General features: G+C 33.9%; 1 long non-coding RNA gene across 1 annotated transcript; it reads right to left on the bottom strand.

Annotated features, from left to right (window-relative positions):
* Positions 1–5,939: 5,939 nt before the first annotated feature.
* Positions 5,940–9,668, bottom strand: LOC136804225 (uncharacterized). Its single transcript, XR_010846253.1, has 3 exons — positions 9,514–9,668; positions 6,721–6,850; positions 5,940–6,456 (listed from the first exon to the last, which is right to left on the bottom strand). It is a non-coding gene; the product is annotated as an uncharacterized lncRNA (long non-coding RNA).
* Between the last annotated feature and the right edge of the window lie 708 nt (positions 9,669–10,376).

Raw genomic sequence — 10,376 nt, 5'->3', positions numbered from 1 at the left:
TTTTGTCAAAGCGCGACGTGAGGACATATTAGAGTTAACAACACCCCTTCTTATCGATGGCGCCAAAATAAATGACACGATGCGTTTTTTTCAAGGTACTTTTATAGTACTTAGATACTGATAATGCAATTAACGTTCATGAAGTCTAATCACACAAATATAGAAATTTGGAAATAGAAAAAGGATATAAGGTTGACATGAGCTTTTCCGTTCTTGTCGATCTTTTTTATGCTGATTCTATTTCCAAATTTCTATATTTGAAATTATTTTTGCACAGGTGACCATCCTGAAATCGCTTTCGAGGCAGGAAACAGTATTGGAGGTCATTATCCTTGCATGTGTGGTTGTCATGTCGAAGATTTCAAATGCCTTAATAAGATGTTGAAGTTCCAATTAACTTCTTTAGAATCGAGAAGGGAAAAAGTAAGAATCATTCTTTAGTTTGCGAGATTTGAGTTATTTTAAAAGCCCAAAGGTTTGCTGAGGTCAATAATACTGTATCTCTGAATTTAAAGCCCCGTCCGATGTTTTTGGAAAAGTGTTTCTCTAAGGCCTCCAAATGTTTTCCATATGTAATCATACTATATATATCCTATTTATTTATGATAGATTACACTGACACTTAGAGGTAGGGACGAGAAATTGATCTCACCTTTCTCAAACCTGAAGGCCAAGGAACTTCTTCACGAGGCATCCGTGCGGATATTGTTTGACAAAGATTCGAACCAAAGTTTGCTTAAGCGTGATCTGGAGAAGCTGGTCAAAGATCACTTCTCAGGTTTAGCAAGGGTCCCAGCTTTGTGTCATGGTGCAGCTACACAAACCATGAAAGATCTAAATCTCCACAACTATGAGGTTTGAGTTTGACATGACATGCCATGACGTGACAGACTTGAATGAAATCGATTTGTTCTCTGAACAGCTATTATAAGATCCGGTAGCTCAGTTCGGTAGAGCAAGGGATTCCTCTCCCTGTGCATGAGTTCAATTCTCATCCGGTTCTGATTTTGTCGACTGACAGTGACATGACGTGACGATTTATTTATTTTCGTTTTACCATACGTGTAGAGTCTGTAATAAAGGTCTTTCAAACTTCTTTCAAGTCATATTTTGTTCAAACAGTAAGAGCATATTTTTGAAAAGAAACTTTGTTACTCAACTCAAAATGTTTTTCTTCTATTTCAGGTCAGTCCAATTGAGCCTCTTCATGATTTCAAGGGCCTTGTGAGAAATGTGTGGGATCTTTTACCTCTACATCTCCCTCCGGAAATACGATCTGAGTTTGAAGAGCACATCAAGGTTTGCCTCGGTTCCAAGGACACATACAGGGGTGCTGACTATCGCCTTTCAATCATATTAATTTATCGTAAATTTAGAGATCGCGTTTCAACAGAAGTAAAAGATCTTCTTTTCTCTCTTGTTGAAATTTCGAGGTTGATGTATTCGAAAGCCAAGGATCGATCACCTAAATCTATTTTACGTCTCTTTAACATGACTTTTCTTCACGGTTACCGCTGTAACCAAATTTTTGGATCTTATCCCAAATTAACAAAGTTTTACGGCGAGTACCACCATGCTACCATCAGTCATTTGGCAACGATAAGCCGTATCATCGCCCCCTCCTCATTACACACAGAGAAACAGGAACGGCTTTTTGGAACCCTCAGAATGATTGGTCTTGCCACATCACAACGCGGTCCAGATTCTGTCCGTGATGTTGGAATTGTGAGGTAGATAAAATTTTAAAATCGACATTATTTCCTCTAATTCAAATTTTTGCGTACAGTTCAGCCAAGCGTTTTCTATAGGCTTACGATATATCCACAGTAGAATCTATTTGTCGTATTTTACGAACTTATGAAATCAAGGTAACTTTTCTGCATAGTAGTAATTATAGTGTACTTTATTTATCAAAATTAAGTTTGTCTTACCATAGAATACAAGCAGAAAGAGACTTCCAAGCTCAGGAGAACCTCTCTACGATAGCTGATATCGATAGTCAGATCAGCAAAGCTGCAAAGGGAATCGGTATAGTTTCAATTTTGATTTTAATTTAAAATCGATTAACAGAATTTATACCTCTTTATTCTATTCCTTAAATGTTTCACTTTAATGTCATTTTTATTTTTATCACAGAGAAGGGGGAGAACGTGAAATTCTTGGTCTCAGAGTTCCCGCCTGACGTTTGGACAACGCATTTACAAGATATTGCAGATTATTTGGTTTGCGGTGAAGGTGTTTGGTGGACGAAAGAGGGAAATTATTTAATATTCCATGACGGAGACGAGGCACCATGTTTCAGAGTCGAAGGACCACCCTTTCGTAGCTTCGTCGACACAAAGATATATGAGGTAATTTTTTTTCAAGAATCTTACATGGCGCACTCACTCTTAAATTTCTCATTCTTAAATCTTGGTGAATAAAAATTATTATTTCTTGTCTATTTTTACTAGACGTACGGACCGGTCCAAGAATGTTGGGAAACGTGTAAAGCGAATGGTATTGCAGAGATGACCACAAATGAGACTTTTGATGGTGTTAGTGATGATGGTGAGTGCATAGAAAAGTTTCTTTTACATGGTATAGTTGAAAAAATGGGGGAAGTTTTATGCTCTTATTGTCTATTTGAAAGATTAAACTTACTTTAATCAACTTAAATATTTTTAGAACAATCGGAGGATGTGAATGAAAGATTGAGAGAGGGAGAAAACGCAGAAGGACAAACAGAAGAAGAGCCCAAAAAGCCTGGTATTTCTTTACTTTTATTCTCAAAAATTTTAAATTCGTGGAAACTGGTATCAAGGAAAGTTTGATGAACACACATCACAATAAACGGGAATTGGTTCAAATGTGATTTTTGATAAGATATTTTTTCATTTTAGATGATTATCATAGAATTGACATCCATGAAAATGTACACGTCGATCAATCACTAGATCAGGATCGAGGTAATACTTAGGATATCTATAAATAAGTGAAATCTGAATCTTGTTTATTACACCCCTGTCTCACAGCCCCGGTGGAACTTTTTTCTTCAGTATGTAGGGATAAAAACTTATTGAAATCTCAATGGGGATATAATTTCTAATACCAATGTTAAAAAATCCAGTGGGGGTGGGTTTGGAGTGCAGTTTTCAAACATTGAATTTCGAATGGGGATGAAACTAAAGTCAATTTTCTTGTGGGGCTAAAATTTCAGGGTATTTTCCCAGCGGGGACGAAATTTTTGCCAAATTTCCCACTGGCTGGGTGTTTTATTATTTTAAAAGTCGTAATAAAATCCTTTTTACTTAAAATTTATGCCCTACTTTGCAGTTAAATTAATGTTTTGATTAATTTTAGATATTGATCTTGTGGTAACCGATGTCATTGAAAGTCCCGCAAACGATATCCCAGGTAAAAAGCTCTTCGTGCTTATTTGTAAATCGAGGGTAAAAATTTACCCTGAGATCACGTAATTATAACTCCTTTCACTTATAATCTTTATGATTTTATTTTTTTTTCGAACCGAGGACGATTTTGGTCTAATTTTTCATGTGATGGGTCCATTTTGTAAATTTATTAATTCATTTTTCTTCACAGATCTTTCTTATCAACTGAAATCGAGAACTGCGAAAAGCCTTTACTATGTTTTTGGAATGACGAGCAAGGTTAAAGACTTCGACAAGCACCATGAGCTCTACAAGCAAGACCAGTCAGAAAAATCGTATTTTATTTGTCAAAATTTGACAGCCCAATTTAAATCGATGGTTGAAGATGAGTATGAAAGATCTCAGGAGTTAGTGAAAACATGGCAGAAGAACTTTTTTCTAAAGAACGAACGCGAGCCTCTATTTGATGAACTAGACATCGACATAATCACCGCTCGAAGAACTTACACACACGCCCGGTCACTTTTGAAGGCCTGGAAAATGCCCTACTAGTGTGACTAGAATTTTTGAATGGACATATTTATGCTTATTTTTTTAAATTATTTTATACTTTTGTTCCAATCCTTGTTATATGATATGTAAATGAAATCCCATAATAATTTCTAATTTATTCTAATTTATTCTAATTTATTCTTAATAACTTGTACATTTCGGTTTTCGGTTCTTGTAATATGTATACAAGTGAGTATTGATTTCTAATTTATTCTTATAATGGCTTACACGTTTTTTTTAAGAAACTAGTTCTACCAAGCAGCCTCAATGTTTCTTAAAAAATCGGCCTTTTGAGCCTTAAATATTTCTTACATGTTTCTAAACTTTTTGACATAATCAGCCTCATGGAAGGCTGGATTGGAAGGTTCTTAAAAAAACGAATTAAACAATGTTCTTTTCTCATTCTCAGCCTCAGCATGTTTCTTAGATGTTTCTTAGTTTTTAGGCATTCTGAGCCTTCTTAAAAGTTCTTAAAAAAAAACGTGTAGTATGTTATCGTCGAAATAAGTCCCTTTGCATCTAAATTTTTAAGATTTATTCTTTATGCAAGATTTTGATTGGTAAATCTCTTCTAGAAAATTCTGAAGAAATATCGGAAATCAGCACTTTTAACAGTCTTTGAAATCAAAGTTTTCTTTTGTCGTGTATAGGAATTTTTATTTTTTCTTCTTTTCAGTCTTCATTTTCGAAATTTTTTAACAATTTTTCAAGGATAACTTTAACTATTTTCATTATATTATTATAATTCATCATAAACGATTTAGTTTTAATCAATCGAGAAAAAAAATCATGCAATGGTGAATATCTTTCACTTATGTCCTTTTTACCTTATTATTCACCGCTTGAGAGGCCCTGAAATATGGACCGCGGGCTTATTTTTTCGAATTAAGTCTTTTTGGTTCCTGATCGAATTCATAAGTATCGGCACCTAGAGGCATTTTTGTCACTTCCACCCGACTAAATTCTCCAAAAATGGTTTCCTTCACTAGCTTGAGAATAGATCTTGTAATTCGACGTTAATAAGGCGTAAAAATTTTGGATTTGAATTTTGGTTAGGGGAAAAAATCGAGTAAAAGTTTTGGTCGGGGATAAAAAAATCTGGTAAAAGTTTCCCCGATAAGGTATTTCCCGGAAAACCTTCTCTTGCGCTTAAAATCGGAATCCCATCCCCTTAAACCACTGACTTTTATATATCCCTGGACCAAGTTCCTGAATGCCGGCCAAGCAAAATATTATGATTGGAGTTTTTTTTGAAATTGCTACCCGCGGAGAGAGCTCTAGTTGTTCTTATTTCGCTTGTCCACTAGTGATTTTTGTACAATTAGTGCCGTTTTCGGCAGATGTTTCATTAAGGTCCATTCAATGGTTTTCTTTTTTGTTTTTCAGGTCGGAAAATTTCAAAATGTTTCGGATATCAAGTGGTTTTAATTCGGTGTTATTTTTGAAATTATTGCTTCAGCTTTTCAGATGATTTTTTATATGGGTACGGAATTTTTTGAAAACCTTTATTGCGCTTAAATTGGATCAATCCGCTCAAATTATGTAAATTTATTGAGCTAATGAAATCAAATTCTTGTTAAAACAATTATTTTCGCGGAAAATTCTTTGTGTTGATTTAAATCGGACGATTTTTTGATTTACTCTTAAACATGTTCACACAAATTGTGAGTTAATTTAACACGAACTGTTTTCCCAAACGCTCTTTTCCTTCTCTTGCGCTTAAAATCGGAATCCCACCCTCTTAATCACATTGATTCAACAACTTGTGCTCCAAACTAACGTTATTTCCCGGAAAACCTTCTCTTGCGCTTCAATCATCATATTCATTGCCAAAACTTGTACGTGACCTTCTTTCCAAAATTTAGACAAGGGCAGCTTCTGCTCGAAAAGAAAAGAGCTTTACTTTCAAAGTTCCTAGGTAAAGAGGTCAAAAAGAAATTTAATGCGATTTAATGCAGGTGAATGAGATTTTTTGTTTTATTCAGAAATAAAATAATCGACAAATCTAACATCATTTCAACTACTAAATATATGAATTCTCATTTCAGTTTCAATAAAATATTCAAAAGTTAGTCTATGGTTTGAGCTTTATTCAAGAATTTTTCATATTTTCTAAAATATTTAAATAAAGGAGCGAAGGTGCTTATAAAAAAATATCTTACAATTTTATACAAACGTGATTCATAACTAGTTGTTGGTATCACCTGACATATTTATTTTACTAATATATTCCTTCAGATTCCTTTGCTTGAATTTGGCTTTTCCATAAAAAACTTAGTCATGTTGAAAGTAGATTTAATAATATCTGTGAAAAATATCTTATATCACTATTCAGGACCTCTTCGTCCACATACCCAGTGAGACCAGAACAAGGTGCTCAGTTAACTAATATTGAGGTTCTTGTTTTCAAATATATATCAAGTTGCTTTTGTCCAATCTGCCTCACAAATACGTCACAGAATGTTTCGATCAGGTCTTTTTCAACACAATAGGTGGAGTCGATTTGTGAGTCTTCTTGGTTGCTAGATGATACCTGAAAGTGAAGAAAATCTCTTCTTTTTAATGTTAGTCCTTTTTCAATCTTCAAAAAATGAAAAACTTCTCAAAATTAGTTCAAAATTCATTTCAACTTTTTTAGTAAAATGAGTGAAAATAGTCTTTTTTGTTTTTTGTTTCTATTTAGTCGAGTTGCAGGAGGCTTTGAGGCCCATTTTTGCAACTAAACAAAATATTTAAAATTCCAATATCTATGATTTTGAAAATTCTAAAGAGCAAAAAATAAAGATAAAAAGCATACTTGAATTTTTTCTCGAAACCAGCCATCTCAACTGCACTTGAATTTTCTTTGTCTACAGCATAATTATTGAGGTAGTAATCCATCTGGTTCATTGACATTGCATTGTCTTAGATAGGGCATCAATGCGATCCTAAAAGTAAAAGAAGCGAAATTGAAATACCTTAAGAGGATTAATTTTTGAGAGTAAATAATTTTTGTAAACAATTTTCTCAAGAACTTATCTTTGGCCAATCGCCAACTATCTTCCAACTTCCTTTAATTTCATAGGGATTTTTCACAATAATCAGTAAAGGACCGAGTCAATCTTTGTTTTTACTAAAAATCTTTATTGATACACAAAATGAAGATTTAAGATTTAACGGTTGCGGAAACAATTTATTAACTGCCAGCCAATATCCAAGATTCTTAGTAAAAGCAAATATTCTCAGTAAAAGAACAAAGATTCTTAATAAAAACAACAAGGATTCTTAGTAAAAATAACAATGATTCTTATAGTAAAAAAAACAAAGAGTCTTAGTAAAACAGATTCTCAGTAAAAACAATGATTCTCAGTAAAAACAACAAAGATTTAGTAAAAAAAACTTGAGATTCTTAGCAAATACAAAGATTCCTAGTACTGTAAAAACAACTTTTCAATTTTTTTCTTTGACAAATTTGACAAAAAAACATTTTTAAATTTATATGCTGAAAAATTTTTTAGCGGTTCTTGCTGTGTTTTTAATTTTTCATATCCTCTGTCTGTGAGAATAACAAAAACCAAACTGGAAAAAGCATGTTGACGATGAATTATGTTGATTTTTTTTTCAAAACCTTATCTGTTCACATTTTGAAAGAAAACCCCCTCTAGAAAAATTTGAGTACCTGTTACATCAGAAAAAATGACTGTTTAAACTTGTCTATATCAATATTGGTCAAAATCAATAAGATTTGATATGACTACATACCCCTAAGCCTAAAGATTTCACCAAAGCCTCAAAGTTGGAAAATTAAAAAGTGGGTCACATTAAATGCTCTTATGCATGCATACTCTCAGGTGCCTAATAAACGTACATGTACGTATATTTTTCTTGTGTCAAATTTCCCGCCAGTACGTTTATTCCCGCCTGTACGTTTATTTACGTTTAATTAATTTTGACCCAATATTGCCTGATTCATACTGGAAAAAAATTGTTATTTTCAACATGTGCAAAAAGTTCAAGATACTTTCTCTTCTAAAAACTGATAAAAAATATTGACTCAATTGATTTATTCCTTACTTACATACAGTAATTATAGATCATTTAAGTAATTGTCATTGATCTATAAGAGAATAGAGGTATATCTCTTATAGATCAATGACAAGTGCTTAAAATAATGACTTATAAGTCAGTCGTTTCGACCTGGATGTTCTATTTTTGAAAAATTGGTAGCTTTTTCCATGTTTATTTTAGCCTGTAAGTTTATTTCAGTCTGTACGTTTATTTCAGCCTGTACGTTTATTAATTCCAATTTTATACCCCCACTGTAAGTTTATTTTGGTCTGTATGTTTATTACCATAGACAACCGAGAGTACGTGTCTGAGATTTTAGCAACAACCCCCTTCTTGAGAATCAATCAGCAATCAATTATTTCAAAGCTATCGATTATCAATATTAATTATCTATCGATTATTTTTAGAAACCATTGATTACATATCGATCATATTTTGATCATTATCGAATATTGACTATATACCTTATTGGCCCTGCTATGCTAGACCTTATTACGACAGCGATGAAAAAATATAATGCAAATATACAAAAGGCTGATGTTAAGAAATTCACTGTGGACCTTATTACGTCAGCGATGAAAATCTATCAACAATTGATAGCCAATAGATGAAAAATAACCAACCAGGGGATGTCAATCGAAAAATTCGATTACCGAATCAATTGAACTTTATCAAAGCCAATCGAATGATTGATTTTCTATTAGCCGAATTGATCGAACGCCAATCGAATTTCACATCTTTTTTTTGATTGGATTCGATTAACGTTCGCTTGGTGTTCGATTGACGTTCGATTAGTTTCGATTAGCTTCGATTGCATATACTTTTCAATTGATACGATTAGTTCGCATACTCATCACTCATTTTTGCCTAAGTACCCCCCCCCCAGGAATTAAGCAAACATTCTTAAGCGTTAAACGGAGTTGATCGAACGTTAATCGAAGTTGATCGAAGCTCGTCGAACTCAATCGAAACCAATCGAATTTCACATGTTTTTCGGTTTCGATTAGAATTCGATTGGCGTTGGATCAATTCGGCTAATCGAAAATCAATCATTCGATTGGATTCGAGTAGATTCGATTAATTCGATTGGTTCGATTGGCAATCGAACGTTCGATTGACATCCCCTGGGGAACCAATCAATTATCCATAAGGATAAGCAAAATACCTATCAATCATCATCTTACCTAATGACTGGCAATCGATTGGTCTTCGATTGGAAGAAATTATCGATTAAACCAAGTGGGGGAGTCTGGGATAGTTCAATCAATTTGATTATATATATTGAGGGCTGGAGAGCAGACACATTGATAGTTTCATTTACCCTGGATTCAAAGTGCTTTGTTCTCAGCCTTTGTTATTGGCATCCCCTCTCAAAAGTACATAATTTATTTAAATTATCCAAGTTATAAATGCCCCCAAGCAAAATCTTTTGTTTCTAAAATTTTTGAAGCATGAAAAAACCTAAGTCTATGGTAATTTTAGCTTTGATGGTAGATTAAAAAACGATAAATTTAAACAAGCTTCAAAAGAAAATTATTTTTACCTGTTGTAATGAGAAAATTGTAACACATGATTCAATGAGAGGTGCAAAAACTTGGTTTGTGAATGATGTGCCTCTCGAAGAAGCAAGATGGCCGTCATAAATTGCAGTGATTTAGTAAACAAGCCTCCCTTCATCCGTGAAGCCTCTCCAAATCGGTAGACGGTCATATAAATTCTACAATTGCTTAAAAACGCTTCGTCAGCGGAAATTTAACCAATGAAAAGACGGAAATTCTAAAACGCGTTTTTCAAAGAAAAATCCCGCGTGTGAAAAATAAAAGTTCTAGACTTGCCCTAACTCACCCGAGCAGACAGTGTTTTTTTTATTTAGACATCAAGAGACGATCCAGCACCAAAAGTGGTAAAAATAAAAGTTGGTCTGGTGGAGCTATCTGGAGAAAAGTTGATAAATAAGAGAGGTTCGAAGATCCCAGTTACAGCGTCTGAAAACGCCAATGCTCAAGACATTTTGAAAGCTGCTGACTTTAACTGGAGACTTCCATACTTTCAGGGCATTAACTGCACCCCAAGCTTTTCCAATCCGTACATTCATGTCGTTAGCAGTGTTTGTCAGACCACCCAGGTAGGTAAAATCATCGACTTTTTCAATGATACTATCGTTTGAAGTTTTTAAAGGGGTAGAATCATTCGAGTTCACAAGCATATACTTTGTTTTCTTTGGATTCAGATAAAGACCAACCCGCTGGCAATCAGTTTCAACTCGGTGTAGGAGATCTTGTGCCTTTTTGATAGTTTTCTTTCTTCTTCGATCAATGCGATGTCACTAAGAAGTACTGGAGGATGTCTTCTGCTTCTACGTTTCAAAACTATTCCGTCTGTATCAAGGATTGCAGATCTCATAAC

Source organism: Clytia hemisphaerica, unplaced genomic scaffold (genome assembly GCF_902728285.1).
Source record: "Clytia hemisphaerica strain Z4C2 unplaced genomic scaffold, Clytia hemisphaerica genome assembly, whole genome shotgun sequence".
In the NCBI taxonomy this organism is placed as follows: Eukaryota; Metazoa; Cnidaria; class Hydrozoa; order Leptothecata; family Clytiidae; genus Clytia; species Clytia hemisphaerica.
The sequence above is the reverse complement of the archived record's forward strand: the minus strand, read 5'-3'. Positions and strand labels throughout refer to the sequence as shown.